Consider the following 21,756-nt stretch of genomic DNA (forward strand, 5'->3'; position numbering starts at 1 on the left):
AAAATTATGAGGGGCCTGAATGGAGTAAATAAGCAAAGTCTTTTCCCTGGGGTTGGGGAGTCCAGAACTAGAGGGCATAGGTTTAGGGTGAGAGGGGAAAGATATAAAAGAGACCTACAGGGCAACTTTTTCACACAGAGGGTGGTATGTGTATGAAATGAGCTGCCAGAGGAAGTGGTGGAGCTGGTACAATTGCAACATTCAAGACGCAATTGGATGGGTATATGAGAAGGGAGAGTTTGGAGGGATATGCGTCGGGTGCTGGCAGGTGGGACTAGATTGGGTTGGAATATCTGGTTGGCATGGACAGGTTGGACCGAAGGGTCTGCTTCCATGCTGTACATCTCAATGACTCTATGACTCTAATTGTCACGATACTAAGATCTGGAATTCACTTCCTCAACCTCTCTGCACTTTACTTGCGTTTGCTCCTTTGAAGACACTCCTAAAGACCATCCTGTTTGTACAAGTTTTTATTATTTGCTCTATATTTCCTTACATGACTAAGTTTCAAATTTTGTTTCATGAAATGCCTTAAAAATGTGATATATTCATATAAGTCATATCATTGTTATGTACCTCATCATACATCCTCCTTACCACAGTGAATAAGAAAGTGTAAGAAGGTTAATAGTTAAAGAAGACAATGTTCCAACCAAGTAAAGCCACAAATTCATACAATGGCCTGTTTTCAAATGAGACAACTGCCTCTGTAATTTGGGCATTGATTCTCTGGTTGGTTAGGTGTTGCTTTGGCATTGTAGCATATGGAATCTATGACAACAATTTCCCGAAGAACTCATATTCTACCCACGTGCAATTTCACCTGACTACTGTAAAAAGATTGCAAAATAATTTACTTACTGCTGTTGGTGAAGGCAGTCAGTAATTAGTAGAACAGCCTTTTTGCTTCTTTGCTTTGCCTCATGTGGGATTGCCAATGATCCATCTTAAGAAAAGACGGTCTTTCCCACAACCCATATTGTACATAGTTAAAAATCACACAACTCCAGGTTATAGTCCAACAGGTTTATTTGGAAGTACAAGCTTTCGGAGCGCTGCTCCTTCATCAGCTAGCTAGTTGCAGGCTTGTTTTAGTTCACATTCCTCAGATGAGCGCAACTACTGTAAGCCCCCGCAAACAGCAACCTTTAAAAACCTGATTTTGCACCTATCAACAAACTGCAGCACAGAGGCTGTCTCCCATTGCAAATGTTCTAACTGAATGGAGAATATGGAAAAGAAAAAGCGAGGCTATCTTTCAAGTTTTGGTAGATTTGGCACCTTATGTTACAGAAAGCTATATCCATGCCAAAGGCAAATGTGCTGTTATGAATGCTGCTAAAGTATACTAGCCCAGATTTCCAGTGATACAGAATCCCTTACAATTCAATTCAATAATCCTATGATGATAATTGATTATTACAAAAATATTAATAATTTTATTAGGTCAAGAGGTCAAATCACATATACTAAGTAATTCTGCCATTTAGAAACACCTCTCTCTGACTGGGCTAATATGCTCCAAGAATTTATTATCAACAACTGTGGTTAGCACAGGACAGACAACACTTTCAGCCATCACCTGAAAGAAGTCCTTCATTTGAAAACTTATGTAATTGTTTGGTTTATGCACCTCTGTCAATCATATTTTAGGAATTATAGAGGGCATGTATGAGTTGCAGTTCATCATGATAATTTGCTTCATTTACTCGTACTTCTATTGGGTTCACATACAATACCTGTTAGTAAATTGTGAAGGTTCTCATGTTGGTCCTTCTATAGAAAATAACTTATGAGTTCAGTTTCTCTGCAACCATTTTTTAAAAGGTATTTTTATTGAAAAATACATTTTTTAATATTACAACAAACACAAAACAATGCAATTCAAAACAATACAAAGAAAGAACACCAAAATAAATGTTAAAAACCCAATCACCCTCATGTACAAATGTATAAATATGTTTAAAAAACAAAAATCCCCAACTAACTACTTAACTAAATAAATAATAACTAACAACAAACTAATAAATAATAATAATACAACTCAGACAAACAAACACTAACTCTTGAATATCGAGAGCATTAATTTTCACCTATTCATACATTTGCAGTTCCTCACTCTCTGGATATTGGACTCATAAAGCACAATTGTTACGGCTACATAAAAGCCCTTATTAGTGTGGCAGACAAATCTGTGTTGAGGTTTCCAAAAAGGGCTGCCGTGTTTATAGAAATTCTCCGTTTTGTGGTGTACCATACTTGTGAGAAAATCCAAGGGGATATGCTCCATAATAATCTTCCGCCAACCCGACAGGCCCTGGGGAATTTCAGATATCCAACCTAGCAAGACATTCTTTCTTGTGCAGAAAGTGAGGATGTTGAAAAGTTTTTTCTTATGCGCATCTACAGGAAATACACTGGGCAGGCCAAGAAGAAGAAAGATCGGGTTCTACTCGACCCTTACACTCAAACTTCCCTCCATTGCATATGCCACAGTGCTCCAGTATGCTTGAAGCCTACCGCAGGACCAGAGACAATGGGTAAGAGTGCCCGTACCAACTTTACACTTGGGACAGATTGAAGATACTCCTGGTTTAAATTTTGTCAAATGATCCGGAGCCAAATGGACCCTGTGGAGAATCTTCAACTATAAACCATGGGTAGTATTGCAAATTTATATCTTTCTTGCATTTTCCCAAATATCTACCCGTGCCTCTGCGGAGACCTCAACACCTAGCTCTCTCTCCTACACCCTGCAGATTGAACTCTGCAATCATTTTAACTAATTGTTGTTTGTTATCCCTTTAAATGGACCAGACAAGAAAGAGACAGAAGGTCACCTCCAGAAACATTAACATTTCACTGTAAATATTATTCGTCACTCATTCCTCTAAGCAGCAGTCAAAAACATAGAAGCACTAAATTTGAGAAGACCATCTCTTTACCCACCAAGCAATTTGGGCTGAGAAACAAATAATTATTTCTTTCAGCATTACAAGTTTCATCATTGCAATTTGGAATAATTACTCATTGATTAGTCGTCACACAGAATAGCAGAGAACCACTATACAACCAATATTTATTGAAGTCATATGAAAGGAGCCCCCAGATAAATTAAGTCACATAAACTGAAGTTGTCACTGGTATGTTCAATTATATTGAGCTACTTTTGTAAGATTATTGGGATTGCAGAGGGTGTCTTCAACTAGATATTGCAAGTGTATCTCTGTCTCCCTTAATATCTATTGCCTTACATTCTTGGAGGAGTGGAATAGTGGATGGGTGAATGAATGAATGTTTTAGAACAAATGCACCTTGGAAGCAGCCGGCACAGATATCCAGGATTCTTCTGCAGTGATCACACCTGTGTATTTTGATGGAATCATGGCCTCTTTGTGGAGAAAAGTTCCCAACTCCGTCTCTGGTTCCCAAATAAGCATGTGCATTCAAGTAACGATGTTGAATGCACAACAGAAGCTGACAACAGTTGCAAAATTTTAGAAATTTCTCAATTTAGTTGATACTATCCATTGTGAAGGCAATTTCCTGAACTGTCTAGCTCTAGTTAAAAAGGAATTGGTATGTTGCTTAATGTATCCTGAAACCTAGGACCTGTGGATGGAGTCTTCTGTAACTGATGGAGTGTGGGGCAAAAAGGTTCAGATAGTTGTGACTTTCACAATCACAAACTTGCTTCCTTGGATCAGGAGGCAGTTGGGCCTTTTTTCTTGTTCCTTCATGAGATGTGTGTGTTGATGCTAAAGCTAGCATTTGCTGTCCATCCTAATTGCCATGGATCTGAGTTGGTTGCTGGCCATTTCAGAGGACAGTTCTAACTCAACCACATTACAGAGGGCCTGAAGTCATGTGTTGACCGTACCAAGTAAGATTTCCATCTCTAAAGGACATTGGTGAATGAAATGGGTTTTTACAACAATAAACAATAATTATAGTCATTATTATTAAGATTGGCTTTTTATTTTTTTCATTGATTGAATTCAAATTCCACTAGCTGCTATAATGTGACTTAAATTCAAATCTCCAGAGAATTGGTCATGGATTCTAGATTACTAGTTCGGTGGCATTAGCATAGCACAATCATAATCCTCCCTCCATGCTGCACTGTTTTTCTTGTGAAGCACAATCTCTTGAAAACTCTGCAATTGAGACATCTGGGGAAATAACTTTTGACATTTGGATCCTTTGGGCTGGTTATGACAGCATTCCCACCCCCCCCCCCCCCCCCCCCCTCCACTGCCAACTCCTGCTGTGCCCTAATAAGTAGGTCAGCATTGCTGTTCTTCCTTCAATGCAAATATCACTAATGTCAAAGTGAAAGAGATTAGCCGAGATGAATAAGGCATAAGGCATATAACTCAAAAACAATTTCAGCATCCTGAAATCCAAGAAAAACAGATAAATCCTAATTTTTTAAATTACAAGAGCAGTAGTCTTTTAGATTTTGCTCAATTTGTATCAATTCATTTCTGAGGAAATTTTTTGAAGAATTACTGAGTGGGCTGCCTGATGATCTTTTTTTAAGTTTCAAAAATGGTGCGCAATCTGGATGAGGTGATAATGTCCATAAAATACCTTAACGTATGTAAACACCTCTGGGACTTTGTACATTCTCCATAATATAAGGACTTGAGTCAACACAGTTCACATTTAGACATCTCAAAGACTTGTGCTTAGCAGCTCTGCTTCCTCAAAGAAAAGTAACTTGATCTGACAAACATGTTACTTGGTGACCAGCAAACAGCATCCTCAATCATATGAGAGTTTCTTGCAACTGTGAACATGGTAACAGCCTTAACATTTTACAACCAAGTCCTCCAGGGAATTACAAGGGACACCAATGAAATCAGCTACCTACATGCATGAAATAGCAAGCAAATCATAGAATCCCTACAGTGTGGAAACACTGGCCCAACAAGTCCACATTGACCCTCCGACTAATCCACCCAGACTCATTCACTTTCCCTATACATTTCTCCTGACTAATGCACCAAACCTACACATCCCTGAACACTATGGGAATTGAGCACAGCCAATTCATCTAATCAGCACAACTTTGGACTGTGGGAGGAAACCAGAGAACCCAGAGGAAATCAACACAGATAGCTGTCCGAGGCTAGAATCGAACTGGGTTCCTGACACTGTGAGACAGCAGTGCTAACTACTGAGCCACCATGCCACCCAATTAGTCAACATATTTGACAGGAGCAGTACTTAGTAGAATAATTGCAGTGAAACAACTTCAGCTGTAGATGAGAGTTTAGAACTTTTTCAAATGATAGTTGATCAATACATTAGTATTATAATTGTAAATAGCGCACACGAGATTCCTAGCTGACATACCAGCAGGTGATTCTTAATGGTAGTAGTTTGCTAAAACAACATAAGTCATTCTTTTAGTGGGTGCACTGGAGGTGAATGATTAGTGCGGGCAAGCAATGTTTCTACTGTATGTATCGCTTGAGAAGAGCGCTACTCTATAGATTAAAAAAGGTGAGCAAGATCACCTTTGTATGCTTCATGGTTCACAATTTGGCAATTGCCAGAAAAGTGGGCTGAGAAATCTGAAGAGATAAAACAATGACTGCAGATGCTGGAAACCAGATTCTGGATTAGTGGTGCTGGAAGAGCACAGCAGTTCAGGCAGCATCCAAGTAGCTTTGAAATCGACGTTTCGGGCAAAAGCCTTTCATCAGGAATAAAGGCAGTGAGCCTGAAGCGTGGACAGATAAGCTAGAGGAGGGTGGGGGTGGGGAGAAAGTAGCATAGAGTACAATGGGTGAGTGGGAGAGGGGATGAAGGTGATAGGTCAAGGAGGAGAGGGTGGCGTGGATAGGTGGAAAAGGAGATAGGCAGGTAGGACAAGTCATGGGGACAGTTGCTGAGCTGGAAGTTTAGAACTAGGGTGAGGTGGAGGAAGGGGAAATGAGAAAACTGTTGAAGTCCACATTGATGCCCTGGGGTTGAAGTGTTCCAAGGCAGAAGATGAGGTGTTCTTCCTCCAGGCGTCTGGTGGTGAGGGAGCGGCGGTGAAGGAGGCCCAGGACCTCCATGTCCTCAGCAGAGTGGGAGGGGGAGTTGAAATGTTGGGCCACGGGGCGGTGTGGTTGATTGGTGCGGGTGTCCCGGAGATGTTCCCTAAAGCGCTCTGCTAGGAGGCGCCCAGTCTCCCCAATGTAGAGGAGACCGCATCGGGAGCAACGGATAATATAAATGATATTAGTGGATGTGCAAGTAAAACTTTGATGGATGTGGAAGGCTCCTTTAGGGCCTTGGATAGAGGTGAGGGAGGAGGTGTGGGCGCAGGTTTTACAGTTCCTGCGGTGGCAGGGGAAAGTGCCAGGATTGGAGGGTGGGTTGTTTGGGGGCGTGAACCTGACCAGGTAGTCGCGGAGGGAACGGTCTTTGCGGAAGGCAGAAAGGGGTGGGGAGGGAAATATATCCCTGGTAGTGGGGTCTGTTTGGAGGTGGCGGAAATGTCGGCGGATGATTTGGTTTATGCGAAGGTTGGTAGGGTGGGTGGATGATTTGGTTTATGCGAAGGTTGGTAGGGTGGGCGGATGATTTGGTTTATGCGAAGGTTGGTAGGGTGGGCGGATGATTTGGTTTATGCGAAGGTTGGTAGGGTGGGTGGATGATTTGGTTTATGCGAAGGTTGGTAGGGTGGGCGGATGATTTGGTAAGCCTTCTAGGAAGCGAAGGCAACACAGAGGTGGCTGATGTGCAGATAGGCAGAATGAATTAAAATGCATTTAATTTGAATTAAAATTAAATTAATTGACAACTACTTTCAGTAACTGATGTCTCAGCCACTTCCAGCTTTATTGTGCTATGAAAAGACAAAATGTTTGTATTTCTATAGCAACCATAACATTGCAAGGATTTTATAGAGTCAAATGAAAAAAAGATTTGACAACAAACCAAAGGGGATATTTAGTGAGCTTATCAAAAGTCTGGGCAAAATGATGGGTATTAAGAAGGAGAGTGGGTGAAGAGGCCAATACTTTTAGGAAGCATTCAGTATTGTGGAACTTATCTGTCTATTGCATCAGTTATTGTAATATTGCTAAGCACATATTCTTATAAAGGAAAATGGTAAATAGATAACAGTTTGATAAAATAGAACAAGTACTTTAATATACTTCTAAGCTCTGGCTTCACAATATTAACAAAACTGGCAGCAGATATGACAAAGGCACACCTTGCCCAATCAACTCTTTGAAGTCCTCCTCATTAATAGGTGAATATGTCAAAATTGATTGATATATCCCACAGACAGTCTAAGCAACAGACATTTATCTCACATAAATATATCTTTCACACAATGTGATGTTATTAAATCTGGGTACCCAACTTCCACCCAACCAGCAGGCCAAACCCGCAAACGTTATGGCATGGATACTTATATTTGGAAATAAGGGGCCTGTGAGTCTTCCACTTGACTCCACACCCCATGAAATTTCATGATATCAGGTCTCACACTGGTGAGATTTGTGTTAATTGTGCTAACTACCATCCTCCCTTCACTTATTAAATCTGAACTAATATATGTTGAACAGTCCTTGGAAGAAGCAGTAAAAATAGCAAGAAGAAAGAATGTCTCTGATATCCATAACTAGGAGTGAACTGATTGGCCAACTTGGCCAAGTCCTAAAGCACATGGTTGCCAGACTGGGCCTGCGACAGGTGATGAGACAATCAACATAAGAGTAAAACGCATCGTCAGAAGTCTTCTGACATTTATACAATTATCTATTATAGTATTGGTAGGAATGACCACTGCACAATGCTCATTGATTCCAATATCATGTTGGGTGACACTAGCAGAATGGCAAATGGGAAATATTTAGAAAACAACTACTAACTCAAAAGTATTCAGTCATGAACTGTTATGGATCATGAGCAGTGAACTGTAGTCCACCACAAGCTGCAAGTTTACAGTCTGTGATAATCTTCACACTATCATTGAAGAATGTCAGAGAGAATGCAAGGAACAGCACCAGTCATTTCTATGAATGATGTTTCAACCTTCTGAACAGGATAATAAACATGCTAAATATCAGAAGCAACATACTATAGACAAAGCATGACATGGAAACATTTAACAACTCAGATCAAAGTGTTGTAGTCCTGCATACTCAGTTGTGGTGGATAATTAAAATCAATAATGCAAACAAGGAGGCTCAAAAAGCAGAATTATTCTCATGATGACAGTGACCAGCACCTGAGTATAATGGGTAATGATATGGGAGAAGCTGATCAAGCCTTAAAATTGTTGAACTTGATGTTGAGCCCAGAAGGTTGCAGCGTTCCCACGTGGAAAATGAGATACTGTTCTTCCACCTTGCACTGAGCTTTGCTGGAACACTATAGCAAGACTGAAATAGAAATGTTGGGCAGGGAACACAGTGGTCTGTTGAAGTGGCAGGCAATCAGAAGATCAGGGTCTTTTTGTGGATAGATGTGGGTGTTCTGTGAAGTGGTCACCCAGTCTGCATTTCATTTCCCCAGTGTAGAGGAGACCGCTTTGTGAACAGCAAATACAGTAGATGAGATTAAGTGAAGTGCTGGTAAAGTGCTGCTCCAGCTGGAAGATGTGTCTGAAATCTTGGATAGTGAAGAGGCAAATGCAGGAGAAGGTGCTGCAGAGCTATGTGGGGGTTGTTGGAAGTGAAGGAGGAGTGGACCAGGGTGTTGCAAAGGGAAAAGTCCCTGCAGAAGTCTGACAAGGGAGGGGAAGGGAATATGTCTGGTGATGACATCCTGCTGGAGGGGGCAGAAATCGCAATTAATGATCCTTTGGATGTGGATTCTGGTGGGATGGTAGGTGAGGACAAGGGGTCCCTATCACTGATGTGGGAAAGAAGACAGGAGATAAGGAAAAAGTGCAGTAGATGGGTCAGACACGGCTGAAGGCCTGTCAACCATAGCATTAGGGAAACCTCAGTTGAGGAAGGAGGTGGGCATTTCCAAGGCCCCCTTGTCGAAGTTGGCATCATTGGCACAGATTCAACAGACGTGCAGCCCCACGTGCCTCCCCCTGCAATTGCACAAAGTGTATCTTGTAAAAGGAAAGTAATGAGAAAAAAACAATAAAAATCATGACTTTTCGTCAATGGTCTTTAAACAAAGGATTGAATTTGATGAATTCTCACAAGTCATTGGGTGCCTTGTTGATGAAGTTTAATCACTGACAAGTGGAAGATCTTCCCAACAAGTGTAACTTACACTTCACTCAATCTACTCTGCTATATTCATGCTCATACTGTGGTCTCCTCTACATTGGGGAGGTGAAACACTGACCGGATCACTGCTTTGCAGAACACTTACATTTTGTTCACAGAAATAACCTTGAGGGTCCACTTGCCTGCTGCTTTAACACACTATCATGTTCCCTGGCCAAAGTCTATCTCAGGTTTGTTGCAATGCTCCAGCAAAGGTAAGTGCAAGCTGAAAGAACAGTACCTCATTTTTTGCTTGGAAACTCTGCAGCCTCCTGGATCTAATGTCAAGTTCAACAATTTAGGGTTGGAGCACCATCTCCCATGTCCTTTACCTAACACCCATACAACAGGCCTTGTTATCACATGGGCTGCTACTACATATTGTTTAGTACTATTAATTCCCATTAGTAGCTATTGATCCCCTGGACTGACCCTTACTCATTCTTTTATCTGCCCAACTGTGTTTCTCTCTCTTTGGGCTCTATCACCACCTATCATTGACTCTTCACCCTCTCCCCAACCTATCTTCTGTATAAATCATCTGCCAACATTTTCCTGGCTACCATCAGTTCTGAAGAAGAGTCACTGGACCTGAAAAGTTAACTCTGCTTTCTCTCCACAGATGCTGTCAGACCTGCTAGGCTTTTCCAGCAATTTTTGTGCTTGATGATTCTTTTGGTTTCCAGATACATCCAGTAACTTATTCAGCCCCTTTATTGTCTGATTTCAGAAGTATATTCTTGTGTCAATTGAAAGGTCTTGCAATTGTTCAATGCTTTTCTTCTCAGTCTTCTTGGCCACTGTCTCAAACACTCAAAGCTTGCCCATCCACTCATTGGTCTGACCATCTCTATCAGAAAACATAGTGAACCCATGGAGATGGTCAATGGGAAGGACTGGATCTCATCCAAAGAAGGGTTGGTGAGGACATTAACCTGATGATGAGTGCAGGATGCTATTATAGCATTAACCAGTTCTGAATTTGTCAAAGACATCCATGAGTATGAGAACATCCTTGATCCATTACTATTCAAGTCAAAGTCTATAAAATCTTTTACAAGGCCCTCCAGAAGTCTCTTGGCAAATAGTGATCCATTTTGGCATGAAGTCACTTCCCTGCTTTAGCCAATGTACACCTTTATCAAATTTGACAGTAGTCATCAATATCAGCAATCATCCTGATTCCAGTAACACCACTCTGTCAGCACAGTCAGCTTTAGTGTTGCTTTGTGTTCTGTTTAATCATGAACAGTTGCCAAAACTAGAGAGTTGAGGCTGTCAGAAAAGATGAGTTGCTTCACCTCTATGACCTTGTAATGAATCAGCTGATAGAGGACTCAATTCTCCTCCCTCATCCTCTTCCAGCACCTCAAATGTTACTGTGCCAATTTAGACTCCCTCATCATTTAGGTGGAAGTTGGGCTTTTCAGTAATGGTGCTGTCTATTCATACCAATGTTAATCAGCTGAAATAGCCCACCTCAAAGCTAGCAATCCAATTGTCATACTGGAGTAATTCTCCATATTCCTCCTGTTTGACATGAGACTCCTACTGACATAAGCAGTAATAATACTTCCTGTCTTGAGCCTTTATGTTTGTAATCACACACAGGATAAGCATTTATTGACATTATTGGCATTATTGACCATTCCTAACTGCCCAGTTATAAGTAGGCCTGATTAGGTAAAGATGACAGATTGCCTTTCCAAGGACACTAGCTAACCTGATGGGATTTTCTGACAATCGGCAATGGTCATCATTAGACCCTTAATTCCAGATGCTTTTTATTGAATTCAAATTCCACCATGGAGTGATTTGAACCCAGGTACCCAGAACATTAGCTGAGTTTCTGGATTAATAGTCCAGTTGTACGACCACTAGGGCATTGCCTCCTCTGTGACAGCAGTGCTCTTAGGCTGAGGAAACTGGTGTCACTCTCCAGTATGAAAGGGAAATGGAAATCTGGGAAGCCCAAGAATAGTTGATGAGACAAGCTTCTGCTTGTGGTTGCTGGAGTCCAACTCCGTGTGATGTATCGCACATCATTCATCCTTTCCAAACCACTCCTTCATCATTCTTTGATTTTCTTGATAGGTCATGGAGTGAGGTGGACAACTGTACTTGCCCAAATCTCTTTTAGTCACTTCTTGACCAAGGAACCCAATGCAGCTTCCCCCCCCCCCCCCCACCCAACTTAGGCTGGGGCTATTCTGCTACTAGTTGGACTTTCTCTCCAACAGGAGTAATGTTTTCATTGATAATGAACTGCCTCCAATGAATTGTGCTTATTTTAAGAAAAGTTGCTTTATTCTTTCAAGTTAAGCTGTGACAAATTGACTAAGATAGTATATTGTCTTTATAAGGGTCTTCTCAAAAATTGAACAGGAGATGAGTATGTCATCTAAATAGACAAAGATGAACTTAAGGTTACCAAAGGCTTTATCCATCAGACACACAAAGGCAGAGGGAACAATACAGAGGCCAAGTGGCTTTCATAAAGTTCCTCAGTGCCTTTTTGGAATGCCATCGCTTCAATTTGTTCAACAATGGATAGACGATTGTAACTGTGGGCCAAACTGAGACTGAAGAAATGGTATGGACCTTAGAACTTGCAATTCTAGGTGGTGGGTAAGCATCATTTTAGGTCTTTGCACCAGTAATCGACACAGTTCCTCAGTTTTCCACTTTGTTTGCTCACAAGGTCTGCGGATGAAGCACATGGAATTGATGACACTTCGATGACACCTCACTCCAAGCACTTCTGCAGACTGTCCCAGACATCGTCCCAGTGATGAGTGGGATCTGGTGATAAGGGACCTTTACTGAACAGTCACTGTTAGTCATAATCCCATGATTTACTAGGCTGTAATACCCAAAGTCATGTTCATCTTTATGGAGAGTTGTCCCATACTTGGCAAGAGTAGAAACAAGCTTCCTTCTCTGTCCATCTTTGGAAATCCAGTGAGACATCTCCTCCAATCAGTCCATGTCCCACAACTTTATGGGGAGGCAACAGCCTAATGGTATTATTACTGGACTGTTAATCTTTAAACCCAGGTAATGTTCTAGGGAACACTTGGGTTTGAATCACACCATGGCAGATAGTGGGTTTTGAATTCAATTTTTTTAAAAATCTGGATGACCATGGCACCAATTATCAATTATCGGAAAAGCCCTTATTTTCCACTCATACCCTTTAAGAAAGGAAACTACCATCCTTACCTTGTCTGGCTACATGTGACTCCAAACCCACAGCAATAAGGTTGACTCTTAACTACCTCTGGGCAATAAATGGAGGCCTACATACTGATGCCCTTGTCAGTGAATGAACTAAAAGAAAATTGTGGCAGGTGTAAATACTTATATGGGAGTTCTTGGTTGGAGGTAAAGACCTTTGTAATTGAAATTGGCAATCCACAAGGGTATCCTACTCTTTTTTCCAACAATGACAAAGGTGGCTCTCAGAGTTGCATCAAGTGGGAATTTTGCTACATGTGGAGATGGCTGGTGTGAGTGTTCAAGAACATTGATGGTGCAGCCATGTAGAGGAATAGCCCAATTCCCTGCTACCTGAACAATTCAGGGTACCATACAGGTTGATAGACTTTATCTCTATTAAACATCTTCAACTCTATTTGAACATTCCCATCCTTCACTGCTTCTGATCAGCAGTCCTTCAGTATTCTGGACCTGGTCAATTGGAAGAAGAGTAATAAAATTAAACAACTTCACCAGCTCAAGGGATAAAGAAACCAAATTTTCCCTTTTGGCTTCTTGAACTCATAAAACCTCGGCTATAATGATATCAAGATAGTGCTGACCCCGAAACCTTTGTCAGTACATCAATGATTGGCTGCAGACTTCTCTGAGCATCTGTGCTTCACCTGAATATTTCCTAATGGGCTTCCCTGCATAGCTGTTCCATCACAAAAACCAACTACTCACTCGTGTTGAGGCTGCCATAACCAGCTGTGTGTCCTCAATCCAGCCTTTTATCATGGGATCTCTGAATCTGCATAGCTCCCAACTCATTAGCAAGTGGAATATTCAACAAGGAGGTATTATTTTCTTCTTCCATAGCATCAAGGGAACTCACATAGGGAGTCTATGTGGGTTTAGCCTAAAGTTCTGATTCCCTCTGCCAAACCTCAGCCTCCAATGCTCCCAGAGCAGCTTCAGCCTCCCTCTTTGACATTATCACCTTCAACTCATCCACCAGCTGTTCCACCTCAGCCAGAGCTTTTCAACCTTGTCCACCATGACTTTGATGCTGGTGTTGGGGAACCCTGCTGATTGCCCCAGTAATGTTAACATAAGATTTAAATACATAGAAGACCCAAAGGTCATGAAGCAGGAATTCTTTATTCCTCATCATCTTCATTTCCATCTCTGGAAAAAAAAACAAATACAGATTAATTTTCCTTCATGAACTAGATTGGTCTGATTAAAACATCAGACATTCATTTACATGAGTTAGTCACTGTCAATTTTGGTATAGTGGATAGGCTGTGAAGAGCAACAATGGCATTTTCTACCTGCATTGGAAGCCCAGTATAAACATCTAAACAACTTGTTATCCTAATTAGTTAGCATAAGTCTTTTGTAATCTTAATTGCTAAAGAAATAGTTTTTTTTCAACTGAGCACTCTATTCGCAATTCTTAGTCATGTGGCTAGGTTTAACCAGCATTTTGGAGATGCAAAACAAGAAAGCTGGTAAGATGATGCAGGAAAGTGCTGGATGTGGTACTCCTAATTAATAATCATTAATTAATTGGCTGTTACTCTCTGTTTGGGTCTTAAATCCTTCTAACTGTCACAATGGTTCACATCCTTCCTGCTTTCAGGTACGACAGTGGGAATTCTGTCACTGCCACTAACTGTAGTCCTTATGTCCCCATGAGATATTTGAATTCAGATACATCAGCACCACCAAAGGTAGTTAAAGATAAGTGTAATTTGTCAAAAATAAGACTTTAATGACTTCCAAAGATATTTATAGAAAAGGTGTAATCTCCAAATTTTGATTGTACAAATGTTGAAACAATGTTGAAATACAGCAAAGTGACTTATAGAATTGATGAAATTGTAGCAATGACCTAGGCAAGAATTATATCATCAAAATATATTTATAGAACAAAATCTGGACATTGTATTAATTCAATCAATGTGTGCATGATAAAAAATAAAGTAATGATGATATATTGATTTTGCAACTTAAGCTTTTAAATGTTTAATGCAATTAAGTTGTAAAAGTACAGGCAGTATTTGAATTTAAGAAAAATAGCCATTAATATCACAGCAATTTCAGCAAAATATCAATCAAATGTCTTTTCAAATTTGGATCCAGGCCATCTTGCCTTTTCACTGGGTTATCTGAGAAGCATTTTAAATTGTCTGATGGGGCCCTTTTGATGTTAGTCTAATTCAGCTTTGTAAAGATTGCAGTGCCACCTCTGCAACATAAATAATGAAAATTAAGGAATTCGGCATATTTTTCAGCCTATATTTTAGGAGACAACTATGATCCTTAATACATAAGACAAATTTCCAGAGGATAATGTACATTTCTTAAGGTGGTGATGGTTCTGAAGTAGTGGCTATTTTTCTACAAAGGCAAGAACAGAGAGGGAGTTTGAGCCTGTTTCAAAAATAATAAAAGTGCAACAACTTTCTGAGATCAGTTCTATTAAAATATTGAAAATTAAGAATTGTTACTTTAAAGTATCTGCTAGCTAAATCTACACAACTATATTTTGGTTAGGTGACAATTGCTGCATTCACAACATCCTTCTGTTCACCTTTGTAGAATTTTTGAATCAAACTATTCAGACTATAATCCAGACCTTCTGGTTCAGAGATAGGGACACTACACTGGGCTACAGGACCTTTCTTGTATATGGTCTGAAAGGGTTAACACTGAGAAGTGGCATAATAATGATATCATATGGACTTGTGGGCAAAACAGCTTAGAATCTTCAAGGAATGTGACCTATCATCTGGTCCTCCTGGAAGTCTCCAACAATGTCTACTTTACAATCACAGAAATAGTTGAAAAATATGGTGCTGGAAAAACACAGCTGGCCAGACAGCAACCAAGGAGCAGGAGAATCGACGTTTCCTTGAGTTAAGAACCTGCCACTTTGTCCACTCTCCTAACCTGTCCAAATCTTTCTGAAGCCTCCCTGCCTCCTCAATGCTACCTGTCCCTCTACCTATCTTTGTATCATCTGCAAACTTAGCCAGAACTCCCTCAGTCTCTTCATTTAGATCATTAATGTATAAAGTGAAAAGTTGTGGTCCAAAAACTGAGCCTTGCAGAACACCACTTGTCACTGACTATTATCCTGAGAAGGACCCTTTTATCCCCACTCTCTGCTTTCTGCCAGACAGCCAAGCTTCTATCCACGCTAGCACATTGCTTCTAATACCGTGGGCCCTTATCTTACTCAGTAGCACCTTGTCAAAGGCCTTCTTGAAGTCCAGGTAGATAACATCCATTGACTTTCCTTGGACTAACCTGCTTATCACTTTATTCTAACAGATTTGTCTGGCATGATCTCCCCTTGATGAAACCATGCTGACTTTGCCCAACACCTACGTGTTTTACCATACACCTCCAATATTCAGAAATCTCATCCTTTACAATGGAGTCCAGGATCGTACCCACAACTGAGGTCAGGCCAATCGGTATGTAATTTTCCGCCTTTTGCCTTACTCCCTTTTTAAACAGGGGTTTAAAATGAGTCCTAAAGCTCATTGTCTAGCAGCAATGAGCTTTAGAACTCAACTAGCTTGGTCTATATTGGTACTATAAGCTATGTTTGCTGATAGATTTTGAAGTCCCCCAACTAGAGTACGGTCTGTGCCCTTTCTACATCCCTTGCTTTCTCCAAGTGATGTTCAACATGAAGGAGCGCTAATTCATCAGCTGAATTGTGTGCAGGAGGAGCAGGGTGGTAAATTGCAATTAGCGAGAGGCTTTTTGCTCATTGAAGACTCACAGTGCTACTCTCTCCTGAGTATATACTTGTCCACCACCTCTGCTGAGTCTGTCCTTCCAGTGGAGCAGGACATAACAGGGATGGTAATGGTGGTGTCTGTGATTCCAGCCTCTGCAGTTTTTTTGTCTCTAACATTGTCTATATAGGCACGAATCTGTGAATGTCAGTATGAGTGTGACTGTTACTTGACCAGTCTGTGGGACATCACTCCAATTTTGTGTACAAGCCCCCAGATATTAGTAAGATAGATCTAGCAGGGTCAACAAGACTGAGTTTTCCATTGTCATTTCCAGTGTCTAGGTTGCTGTTGGGTGGTCCATTCAGTTTGAGGGATTGATACAACTGAGCAATTAAGAATCAACCCACTTTGCTATAGGTTGGAGACACATGATCAGGTAAAAATAGAAATTATCTATATATCCTTTATAGACGTTGCTGAACCAGCTGAGATTTTCATACAATTAGCCGTGGTTTACAATTCTAGTTTTTATTGAATTCAAATTTTGTTATTTTCTGTGTTAGGATTCAAACCCATGTCCCCAGAACTTTAGCCTGGTGCTGTGGATTACTTCTCCAGTGATATTGCTATTACATCACCACTTCCTTTCATCCTTCAACAAGGACTCAATGTCTCATTTCAGCAAACACACACACACTAATACTTTAAGGTACCTTTTATTCTCCCTAATTTGGTAAAACTCAAAAAATCCCAATGGACAGAAAATAAAATGTGATCAAAAAAGCTAAAAATGTGCAGAACAATCCTAAAAAGATTCTCAAATGTGACAAGAAAAAGTTTTGGCAGAATAAATATATCAGGGCACATTTCAGAAAGTTGGAAGCCAGGTAAATTTAAATTTATTTTAGCATTTAATGAGGCAGATAAATCTCTAAAAACTTCAGTGTAAATCTCAGCTGTAAAATAAATTATCTTTGTGATAAGATCACAAGACCTAATCACAAAAATTTCTGGTACATATGTAACAGCATCCTCATTGCCATAATAAAGATCATTAATCTTTAAACATTAATGCCTGCATTTCTCCTGCTTCTTTATTTTCTCCACTATTATATTCGCTCTTGTGTGGAGGAGTGCATTGCCTTTGATCAGCTGATTTTAGTAAATCTTTGCTACAGTAGAAACCTACAGCTCAACTATCTATCACAATTCGCCATGTTACTTAATCAGTTAACTAATCTCCAAACCACACCTAAAGGTTAGAGCGGTAAAAAAGTTCATATTCCAGCTTCACCACATTCCACATATCCTGCTGGCAAAGCCCCTTCCAGTTAACACCCACTCAAAGTCTTATTCGAACACATAGGAAATAAATTATTTTTACTCGATAAATCTATCTCTTTTTTTATATAAATTCTGGAGGACAAAGTTTGAGGATTGAAAAGTAGGACCCTGCAGAAGTATTTTGCAGGTGGCAACTATTTAAGAGGCTGCATCACAAACAAGAAGGTTCTTTAATATTAAGGCACCCTTAAAGACCAGCGTCACTCTGGAAAAACCAGTGTTAAGCAGGCAGGCAGGCCCCAGTGATTGGAGGAGCTGTGGGATATGTTACAGAGATAATGCATTTGCCTTGGGCACAGAGGTAGCCATTGTTACTGCGGCTTGGTGGGGGATGGGAGCTATGGACTACCTGTTTAAGAAGAACTCAATTCCCCTCCCCAGGCATGTACAGGCATGCCATCAGGATTTATCTGACTCTTGCCATATGACAACAGACTGTTTCAATATTTGCAAAATGCTGGCAAACACAGAATGGGCCATTAATTAAATTAACAGCCCAGTGGAAGCAGTGTCACTGAGGTTCCTGCAGCTGCTAATATCCCTTGACAGAAGGAAGGTATCAGGCACCCCTACCAAAACCTTCCACTGCCATATTACCTGACTCCTCCTTCCCCACACATCACAGTATATTTGGGAAAATTAAGATGTCTACTATGTATTTTTGTTATGCATTCATATGTTAAAGAGGTTAAATAAAATATTGCCACTGTAACTTACACCCAAAGCATGGATGGTACTGGATAATGTACCACCTTATAAAATACTGTGATTTTAAAAATTGACCAAAGAAAAAACAGGGCTGAAATGTCCATACATCTCTGTTAATATCTAGGTATTAATACAACAATTTGGTCCTGACCGGGAAGCAATGGTAGATTGATCCCACTTTTTTCTCTATTCGATTGACCAGAGATAGCTGTGTTTCAAAGTGAAAGAGTATTTCTAACCTTTGAGTCTTGTAGCTCAAAAGAATAAAGTACAGCTTACTCTCAAGTTTGAAAAAAGGTAACATATGATAGTGTTCTCATATGACCCATACATACACATGCACATACACAAAATCACAAGAAAAGGTGATTACCAAAGAATAGAATAATGCAATTTGAATATAGAGTCATAGAGATATACAGCATAGAAACAGACCCTTTGATCCAACTCATCTATGCTGACCAGATATCCCAACCTAACTTAGTCTTCATGATTTGGAGATGCTGGTGTTGGACTGGGGTGTACAAAGTTAAAAAAATCACACAACACCAGGTTATAGTCCAACAGGTTTAATTGGGAGCACACCTGATGAAGGAGCGTCTCTCCGAAAGCTGGTGTGCTTCCAATGAAACCTGTTGGACTATAACCTGGTGTTGTGTGATTTTTAACTTAGTCTTACTTGCCAGCACCCGGCCCATATCCCTCCAAACCCTTCCTAATGATATGCTAAGTTGTGAAGTTGTTAAGGCATTGTTAAACTCATGAAAGGCTCTTGGTGTTCTAATATAAAAACTTGGGATTTAAAAGTCCAGAAATCACTGATAAACTTGATTGCCTCAAGATTGAATTACAAACTAGATGTTTCCCTTTTGGTTCATGGAGAAGCAGGGAGGCAGCTGTTTCTTGGCTAATTGGGGGATGTGTGCGTGGGAGGGGTGACATTGTTAGTGAAGGACAGTATTACAGTTGCAGAAAAGATGTTTGAGGACTCGTCTACCAAGGTAGTATGGGCTGAGGTTAGAAACAGGAGAGGGGAGGTCACCCTGTTGGGAGTATTCGATAAGCCTCTGAATGTTTCCAGAGATGTAGAGCGTGGGAGAGCAAAGATGATCCTTGATAGGAGCAAGAATGACAGGGTAGTTGTTATGGGGAACTTTAACTTTCCAAATACTGACTGGGAATACTATAGTTCAAGTACTTTAGATGGGTCAGTTTTTGTCCAATGTGTGCAGGAAGGTTCCCTGACACAGTCTGTAGACAGGCCAACAAGATTTGTTACTGGGTAATGAACCCGGCCAGGTGTTAGATTTGGAGGTAGATGAACGCTTTGGTGATAGACACCACAATTTAGTGATAGAAAGCGATAGGTACATACTGCAGGGCAAGAGTTATAGTTGTGGGGAAGGCAATTATGATGCGATTCGGCAAGATTTAGGGTGCATTGGATAGAGAAGTAAACTGCAGGGGACGGGCGCAATTGAAATGTGGAACTTCTTCGAGGATCAGCTACTGTGGATCCTTGATAAGTATGCACCAGTCAGACAGGAAGGAAGTTGTCAAGCACAGGAGGTGTGGTTTACTAAGGAAGTTGAATCTCTTGTCAAGTGGAAGAAGAAGGCTTATGTTAGGATGAGATATGAAGGCTTAGTTAGGGCATTTGAGAGTTACATGTTAGCCAGGAAAGACCTAAAGAGCGAGTTAAGAAGAGCCAGGAGAGGACATGAGAAGTCATTGGCAAATAGGATCAAGGAAACCCCTAAGGTTTTCTATAGGTATGTCAGGACTAAAAGAATGACTAGAGTAAGATTAGGGTCAATCAAGGAAAGTAGTGGGAAGTTGTGCATGGAGTTAGAGGAGATAGGGGAAGTGCTAAATGAAAACTTTTCGTCAGCGTTCACAATAGAAAAAGATAATGTTGTGGAGGAGAATACTGAGATTTAGGCTACTAGACTAGATGGGATTGAGGTTCACAAGGAGGAGGTGTTGGCAATTCTGGAAAATGTAAAAATAGACAAGTCCCCTGGGCTAGATAGGATTTAGCAACACATTTTTAAGCTTTGATCCCCAGCATCTGCAGTCCTCATTTTCTCCTAGATAGGATTTATCCAAGGATTCTCTGGGAAGCCAGTGAGGAGATTGCAGAGCCTTTGGCTTAGATCTTTATGTCGTCATTGGATATAGGAATAGTGCCAGAAGACTGGACAATAGCAAATGTTGTTCCCTTGTTCAAGAAGGAAGTAGAGACAACCTTGGTAATTATAGACCTATGAGCCTTACTTCGGTTGTGGGTAAAGTGATGGAAAGGGTTATAAGAGATGGGATTTATAATAATCTAGAGATGAATAAGTTGATTAGAGTAAGTCATGCCTCATAAACCTGATTGAGTTCTTTGAGAAGGTGAACAAACAGGTGGATGAGGGTTATGCGATTGATGTGGTGTATATGAACTTCGATACGGCGTTTGCACAAAATACGGAGGCATGGGATTGAAGGTGATTTAACGGTTTGGATCAAAGATTGGCTAGCTGAAAGAAAACAGAGGGTGGTGGTTGATGGGAAATATTCATCCTGTAGTTCAGTAACTAGTGGAGTACCGCAAGGATCTGTTTTGGGTCCACTGCTGTTTGTCATTTTTATAAATGACCTGGATGAGGGCGTAGAAGTTTGGGTTGGTAAATTTGCGGATGACACTCAGGTTGGTAGAGTTGGACAGTGACAAAGGATGTTGTAGTTTACTGAGGGACATAGATAAGCTGGACTGAGTTGTGGCAAATGGAGTTTAATGCAGAAAAATGAGAAGGAGTAACAGGAATAAACAGTACTGGGCTAATGGTAAGATTCTTGGTAGTGTAGATGAGCAGAGAGATCTTGGTGTCCATGTACATAAATCCTTGAAAGTTGCCACCCAGGTTGATATGGTTATTAAGAAGACATATGATGTGTTAATTCTTATTGGTAGAGGGATTGAGTTTCGGAATCATGAGGTCATATCGCAGCTGTACAAAACTCTGGTGCAGCCGCACTTGGAGTATTGTGTACAGTTCTGGTCACCGCATTATAGGAAGGATGTACAGTCATAGAGTCAAAGAGATGTACAGCATGGAAACAGACCCTTTGATCCAACCCGTCCATGCCGACCAGATATCCCAACCCAATCTAGTCCCACCTGCCAGCACCCGGCCCATATCCCTCCAAACTCTTCCTATTCATATACCCATCCAAATGCCTCTTAAATGTTGCAATTGTACCAGTCTCCATCCCTTCCTCTGGCAGCTCATTCCATACACGTATCACCCTCTGTGTGAAAAAACTGCCCCGAAGGTCTCGTTTATATCTTTCCTCTCTCATCCTAAACCTATGCCCTCTAGTTCTGGACTCCCTGACCCCAGGGAAAAGACTTTGCCTATTTACCCTATCCATGTCCCTCATTATTTTGTAAACCTCTGTAAGGTCACTCCTCAGCATCTGACGCTCCAGGGAAAACAGCCCCAGCCTGT

The 21,756-nt window shown here is 40.7% G+C and overlaps 1 long non-coding RNA gene across 7 annotated transcripts in view; it reads left to right on the forward strand.

Annotated features, from left to right (window-relative positions):
* LOC140483039 (uncharacterized) overlaps nucleotides 1-21,756 on the forward strand; it is an 87,138-nt gene that overhangs the window by 63,114 nt on the left and 2,268 nt on the right. For 5 of the 7 annotated variants that reach the window (XR_011961859.1, XR_011961861.1, XR_011961860.1 and 2 more), the window contains 2 exons: nucleotides 2,413-2,543; nucleotides 15,789-15,934. This is a non-coding gene — a long non-coding RNA (uncharacterized lncRNA). The remainder of the gene's footprint in view (nucleotides 1-2,412; nucleotides 2,544-15,788; nucleotides 15,935-21,756) is intronic. The other 2 variants (XR_011961863.1, XR_011961865.1) reach the window with 1 other exon arrangement.

This window comes from Chiloscyllium punctatum, chromosome 11, assembly GCF_047496795.1.
Source record: "Chiloscyllium punctatum isolate Juve2018m chromosome 11, sChiPun1.3, whole genome shotgun sequence".
Lineage (NCBI taxonomy): Eukaryota > Metazoa > Chordata > Chondrichthyes > Orectolobiformes > Hemiscylliidae > Chiloscyllium > Chiloscyllium punctatum.